The sequence below is a fragment of the Hemibagrus wyckioides genome, linkage group LG12 (assembly GCF_019097595.1).
Source record: "Hemibagrus wyckioides isolate EC202008001 linkage group LG12, SWU_Hwy_1.0, whole genome shotgun sequence".
Lineage (NCBI taxonomy): Eukaryota > Metazoa > Chordata > Actinopteri > Siluriformes > Bagridae > Hemibagrus > Hemibagrus wyckioides.
This window is the reverse complement of record NC_080721.1, coordinates 15,628,969-15,636,678: the sequence shown is the minus strand read 5'-3', so window position 1 is coordinate 15,636,678 and position 7,710 is coordinate 15,628,969. Positions and strand designations below refer to the sequence as shown.

Sequence of the window (7,710 nt, the reverse complement as noted above, 5' to 3'; positions counted from 1 at the left end):
TCAGGGGCCAGACCAGAGGTTCTAAATATCAGGGCAGGGGTGGAGAATGAACCTGCACCTGAGAAAGGAAGCACCCCCTGACAAGAATCTCCCAAGGATCACCATTCAGAATGGAAGAAAATGCCATAGGGGACAGTGGGACAACTCCTCATTGGTGAACATATGGGCAAAAATTGCAATATACATTCCATCACCTAGGGGTAGAAACGCCATTCTCTGGGCCTTAGCCTCTGCCTTAGCATGGAGTTCAATCATGTGCTCTGGAGTGTAAATCATTCTCAGCAAGAGAAATCTGGTCTCTACCTAGAGTCAGATCTGGTGCACCAACCTGAACAGAGGGTGCAAACACAGACCTCCAAAGGTAGCCCCTGAGTTTCAGGACTAGAAACATAGCCCCCATCTTCAAGCAATCTGTGTGCCATAAGAGATAGGAGCCCTCTTAAATGCCATGGCCAGAGCAGCTGTCTAAGACCACTTCCCAGCCCCAGGGGGGGATCTATCAAAAGAGTCCTGTGACAAGGACAAGCCCTAAGAGTGGGACCCAAGGTGAGAAACCGGGGTCTGTCCACATAAGGAGGATATGTTGCTCATGATGCATATCCCTTGTGACCCTGAAAAGGGTGTCTGAGACAGATTTGAAATGGACTTATGTGTAGCAGACCCAAAGGAATAGCTTTGGCTGCTACAGTCATAGGTTGAGCACCCACTAAGCCTGAGAGACACTGGTCTAGTCAGATTTTAAAGTCAGACCTTTACAGCAGAAAGAATGGAGTCCCGAGCAGGAGACAAACGTGAATCCCAAAATATTCCCCAGTAGGTGGTTTTCAGGGTCTGTGTACTTTTTTTTGTTATTTGAAGTTTCTTTTTATAAACAGAAACAAAAAAATGAAAATGAAATCGTTTTTTAATTATGTGATGAAAATGTCAGACACCTTTTTAAAATTAGACTTCTTTATTTAATTATTTTCTTTCCTCATTTATACTTTTAATAAAGAATGTTCTATAGCATAGAAACGGAAAAACAGCTGCATTTTCTTTGTCTAAAACCAGCCATGTCTCTTCTTCTATCATTTGTGGCACCGTGCAGTGCTCTACTGCGGTGAAGTTACTTATACAGACACTCGGAAGCGGTATTTTAGGGACCATTGACAAATGTGGTACTTGTTACTTACCTGGCTACATGCCCCAGTTATTCTAATTTCTTCTTAAATATACATATGCCATGTGTCATTGCATGCTGCTTTTGTTAAATTATTATTAATAATTTAATTAATAGATAGTATGAATTGTGCATCATGTGAATTCATTTGTAATTAGGGCCAAAGCACTAGCAGTGCGAAGGGCCCTCTTGTTCTTCTAAGGATTATTATTATTATTTATTTATTTATTTTTATTTTTTATTTTTTTCAATCATCCGGGCACTTTTGGGGATCTTAACATGCTCAAAAACTCATGAAAATCAGCAGACAGGTTGGAATCTGCGGCCATTAGGAGGTCATTGTGGCTCAGCCCTGGGCGTGGCACACACCCATCACAGCGCCCCCTGGAATATCTTGCTGCATAGCTGATACACACTTGCACGTATCCATGTAAAAATTGGTCCACACTTAGATCTCATTGAACTGAACAACTTTCACACTGCATGTCATTAAGTCTAATCCACAGGAAGTCAGTTATTTTGAGTTGTTTGCAAAACGCACCCAATGGAATTTTAAATACTCCTCCTAGGTATTTGATACAACCGTCACCAAACCCAGGCTAATATGATCTCAAGACATTGATACAACCGCCACCAAACCCAGGCTAATATGATCTCAAGACATTATTATAACCGCCACCAAACCCAGGCTAATATGATCTCAAGACACTGATAATGTAAGTTGATGAGGGATTTTTGATCTCAAACGGTTCAGCCGTGAGAAACCCTTAAACTTATGGCAAATAAAACAAAACAGGAAGTGGCTAATAACTTCTGTGTACATTAAGTGATCTACATGAAACCTTAGGATTATGTTAAGCATTGAAAGCTGATCACACTGATATGACAACTGTGAGTCTCGGTCATAGCGCCACCAACTGGCAGCAGGACGTTTGTCACTTTTTGAAATCTCTAATATTTTCTCCCTTACTTTCACCTGATTTGGTTCAGAATCAGTCAGGATAATGTCGGGACACGGCTGATGTGAAACTGTGAAGGAATTTTTGATACCTTGAATCGTGTTACTATGGCAACCCTTTACATGAGAACATAATAGAAGAAAATGAATCTTCTCATATCTTACAAATGAAAAGGCCTAATGTTCCAGAATATTTCCCATAGAGAGTGTAAATGTTTGAGAGAGGCCAGTGTGGCTGGTCCCTGGGCGTGGCACAGGGCTGTCACAGCGCCCCCTGGAACTCTGTCTGAAATATAGCTGCACAGATCATATTCACTTGCACGTATATGCATGAGAGCCGGGATACATTTAGATCTCATTGAGCTAAATGATGTTCATCCACCTGTCATGGGATCTGCTTAACAGGAAGTCAGTTATTTTGGGATGTTTGAAAAACGCACCCAATGGAATTTGATATACTCCTCCTAGGAGATTTGTATGATTTTGACCAAACAGGGTCCATTATGATCTGAAGACATTGAGGATCTAAAGTTGATGAGGGATTTTTGATCTCAAACGGTTCAGCCGTGAGGAGCCCTTAAACTTATGGCGAATAAAAGGAAACAGGAAGTGGCTAATACATTGAATGATGTACATCAAACCTCAACTTTATGTTAAGAGAAGAAAGCTGATCACACGGACATGACAACTGTGAGTCTCAGTCATAGCGCCACCAACTGGCAGCAGGAAGTGTGTCACTTTTAGAAATCTAATGTTTTGTCCCTTACTTTCACCTGATATGGTTTAAAATCAGTCAGAATAATAGCAAGACTTGGCTGATGTGAAACTGTGAAGGAATTTGTGATATTGTGAATGATGTTGCTATGGTGAGGACATAATAGAAGAAAATTAATGTTCTTATATCTTAACAGTAAAAGTCCTAATGTTTCAAAACATTTTACATAGAAAGAACAACTGGTTGTGAGTAAGTTTGTTTAGTTTCATGATTTTGTGATGCTCAAACGGCTCACAACAAATTTTTACATTTATCAGTCCATTGACTAGACATGGTTTTGGCCTGACTCCTGCAGTACTAGACTATGTCCACTAGAGGCTCTTTACCTTTTATATATACTGTATGTGTATATATACACTATATTGCCAAAAGTATTCACTCACCCATCCAAATAATCAGAATCAGGTGTTCCAATCACTTCCATGGCCACAGGTGTATAAAATCAAGCACCTAGGCATGCAGACTGTTTTTACAAACATTTGTGAAAGAATGGGTCGCTCTCAGGAGCTCAGTGAATTCCAGCGTGGAACTGTGATAGGATGCCACCTGTGCAACAAATCCAGTCGTGAAATTTCCTCGCTCCTAAATATTCCACAGTCAACTGTCAGCTGTATTATAAGAACGTGGAAGTGTTTGGGAACGACAGCAACTCAGCCACGAAGTGGTAGGCCACGTAAACTGACGGAGCGGGGCCAGCGGATGCTGAGGCGCATAGTGTGAAGAGGTCGCCAACTTTCTGCAGAGTCAATCGCTGCAGACCTCCAAAGCTGAAGAACAGTGTGCAGAGAGCTTCATGGAATGGGTTTCCATGGCCGAGCAGCTGCATCCAAGCTGTACATCACCAAGTGCAATGCAAAGCGTCGGATGCAGTGGTGTAAAGCACGCCGCCACTGGACTCTAGAGCAGTGGAGACGCGTTCTCTGGAGTGACGAATCGCGCTTCTCCATCTGGCAATCTGATGGAAGAGTCTGGGTTTGGTGGTTGCCAGGAGAATGGTACTTGTCTGACTGCATTGTGCCAAGTGTAAAGTTTGGTGGAGGGGGGATTATGGTGTGGGGTTGTTTTTCAGGAGCTGGGCTTGGCCCCTTAGTTCCAGTGAAAGGAACTCTGAATGCTTCAGCATACCAAGACATTTTGGACAATTCCATGCTCCCAACTTTGTGGGAACAGTTTGGAGCTGGCCCCTTCCTCTTCCAACATGACTGTGCACCAGTGACCAAAGCAAGGTCCATAAAGACATGGATGACAGAGTCTGGTGTGGATGAACTTGACTGGCCTGCACAGAGTCCTGACCTCAACCCCATAGAACACCTTTGGGATGAATTAGAGCGGAGACTGAGAGCCAGGCCTTCTCGTCCAACATCAGTGTGTGACCTCACAAATGCGCTTCTGGAAGAATGGTCAAAAATTCCCATAAACACACTCCTAAACCTTGTGGACAGCCTTCCCAGAAGAGTTGAAGCTGTTATAGCTGCAAAGGGTGGACCGACGTCATATTGAACCCTATGGATTAGGAATGGGATGTCACTTAAGTTCATATGCGAGTCAAGGCAGGTGAGCAAATACTTTTGGCAATATAGTGTATATATATATATATGGCTTCATGCTCACAATTTATATATACAGAGTCAGCCAAAAAATGTATATACAATTCAGGAAAAGAAAAATAGTATGATGTAAATTATATTAGTATAATATTAATAATATTATTATAATATTATCATAACATCATCATATACACTACCAGTCAAAAGTTTGGAAACACCTTCTAATTCAATTTTTGTTTAGTGACTTGTTTTCTACATTCTTGAACAATACTGGAGATTTCAAAACGATGAAATAACACACATGGACTTCAGTAATCCATATGTAACAACAAAAAACAGTCAGTTGTTATTTTAAGACACGAAGGTCAGGTGTTCTGGAATAGTTCTTGCAAGAACAGTATTGTCAAGTTGCAACACTTGGTCAAATTTTTTGCTTCAATTGGAATATAATCATGATGGTTTTGGGACCAATTCAACCTTTACAACAATCATATTTCCACAGATTATATCTAATATATATTTTTTTTTAAAAGTCATTCATGCTTTAAAAAGATGGATAAAATGTGCAACCATCACAATAAAGCAGTAATTACAATCTGTACCTTGATATCCTGGTAGTTTTTACTGAAGATGTGGACGAGGTCCTCGGTCTGCTCTGTCAACACAAATGGAGCACAGGTAAGAAAGCTCAACAATCACAGAGAATTTTATAGTCTATGGAATCTCCTCCCCTTGGGAGGTCCAGGCCCCACAAACTGATTCAGCAGTTTAAAAGGAGCTTATCTTTAATAAAACAGCATTCCCTGAGCTCAAAGAACACTCGGCTTTCTACAGATGGTATGAGTTCTCTCTTAAAATAATAACATGCACTTAACAAATACTGAACAGAATGTATAGAAGAAATACAGAAAGTTATATACTAATATTGTATTATTAAATTATATTAAACCACATTATTATTATTGTTGTTGTTGTTGTTGTTGTTGTCTTAAGGTATACATGCTGATCCTGTAATTGATTGTTTTCTGTTTCAGATGAGCATGGCTATTTATAATAACTATTTATCTGAGTAAGTTAAAAACCAGTAATGACATGTATTAAATTTTACATTAAATTTAAATGTAATTTAATACAGTTAAGTAAAATTTAAAACTGAAATAATTCCTTTCAAAATAATAATTAGTCCATTTTGTCTTGTATTCTTGGCTGTGATTTATATTTTTCTCTACAGAGTTGTGATGAAGAACACAGCTGAGGCTGTTATAATTCCACTGAAAGGTGGCATCTCCTCCCTGAATGAAGTCTATCAGGCTCTTATTGAGGCAGATGTAGATCCTGTAACTGGGAAATGCTCCAACTACGACTACATCAGACAGCAGATAGTGCAGTCTCATCAGTTCCTGGAGCAGTCAGAACAGGCAGCTAGTTCAGGGTTACAGAGTCTGGATGAAAACATCTGGATGAAAAGTATGGGGAAACTCATTCGGCAGATGTATGAAATATAAGAAACCCTAGACAACTTGAGAGAAAAAAAGGGATCAAATGAAAAATTACACAGAGAACTTCAGGGAGCTTTGGAGCTGACTAGGACAAATCTGAATTCAGCAATACACACACTTCGGGATCAGCAAAACAGGAAATATAATGCTGAAATTGTCACAGGTGTTGGGGCAGGACTGATGGTCATTCCAATCATTGGATGGATTGCAGGTGAGAATTACAGCATCTAGATAAAAATAACATCTGAACTCTTAAATACATCATAACCTTCATGTCTCAGTGTTTGTTCAGACTCTATAGGTTGTTTTTTCACTGTTCAGGTCCTGCCATGATAATTAGTGGAGAAGCTGAACTGGATCAGGCACAGTATGCTGTAGATGTGGCTCAACAGGAGGTGAAAAACTCTGAGAATGAGGTGAGAAAATATGAATATAAAGTATCTTACTATGAGTCCAGGATTTCCCAGACTGAACATGACCTCAGTCAGAAAGATGAGGAGCTGAAGCATAAGCATGAAGAAACCCAGAAGGTGAGGAAACAGATCGAGTCTGTAGCTAAGTTCCAGGAGAAAGTGAGAAGTGCCGTCAATCTTCTGACGTGGGAGGGTCAGTGACTCCTGAGTGGGAGGGTCAGTGTGGCTGAACATCAGACTCGCAGATTCATCCTCCAGGAGCCTGTGATGAAGGTGATGGAGGATGTGATGAAGGCCATAGAGCAGATCACAGGGAATGAGCTGCTCTACAGCAATGACCTGCCAAGACTCATCAATCAGATGAAGGAGAACAACCGACGCCTGGCAGCCCTCTGTGCCTCAGAGAACAACCCTTGGGACAGATACTGATGGACATTCATTGTTGATTTCATACATTAGTGATAAGAGAAAAATATCAAAGGCTTTAATGGTCATCTCTCGTGTTCTATACTCTGTTCCATTGCACGCAATTAAAACATTTCTTTTAAAATCCCAAATCTGTCTTTTCTTTATTTCAGTAATTATCATAATAAAGAATACAGATGTAAATTAAGCCACAGAATTAATATTGAGGTTCCTGCTAATGGCAAGCTGTTATTGTTACTTTATGGTTTTAATGGTTTAACTGGTTGTTGTTCTCCTGTAAAGCCTAAAACTGATCATTTCCCAGTCTGTAATCACACAGTGAAAAATCCTCAGCTCTACAGTCTCTATAAACAATTTAAACAGAAATGTTCACATCAATATTATCATGATGAAAGCATTAAGAGTTGGTTTATGTAGCTGCTTTATTAAAAAATCACCTGGCTGTTGTTCCAAGATGCCAGATTTTTGTTGAGTAGAACCATCTGAAATAGGACACATTTTAACACAATCAACGTTAAACCTGAGCAATAAAATTTGCTTTGAGCAAAAAGTGTTTCTGCATGTCGAGCCTAATTTGGTATGATGTAGTGGTAATAGCCTATTAGGCCAAGAAACATAACTTACAATGTTTCACATTTGACAAATCTTTGAATTCAGTCACTGCTTCCACCTGTGCCTTTTAGATAAAATTTTACTGAGAGTATTTCTGTTTATTAGAATTATCAGCAACAAACACACACATTATTTTAAAATTTCACTTTGTACATATACACAGTTTATCAGCAGCATGTACACATTTCTGAATACATTTTAATGCATTTTTCTTGCCACTGTCTGTCACTTTTCTGGTCAAATCCTTTGTTGTTTTTTGACAAATTCATTCAAATTCATATAAATGTCTCATTCTGACTGATCTCCTTTTTATACAGTAAA

General features: G+C 39.6%; 1 long non-coding RNA gene across 1 annotated transcript; it reads left to right on the top strand.

Moving 5' to 3' along the window:
• Positions 1–5,218: 5,218 nt before the first annotated feature.
• Positions 5,219–5,886, top strand: LOC131362989 (uncharacterized). Its single transcript, XR_009206260.1, has 3 exons — positions 5,219–5,276; positions 5,474–5,508; positions 5,671–5,886. It is a non-coding gene; the product is annotated as an uncharacterized LOC131362989 (long non-coding RNA).
• Positions 5,887–7,710: the final 1,824 nt, after the last annotated feature.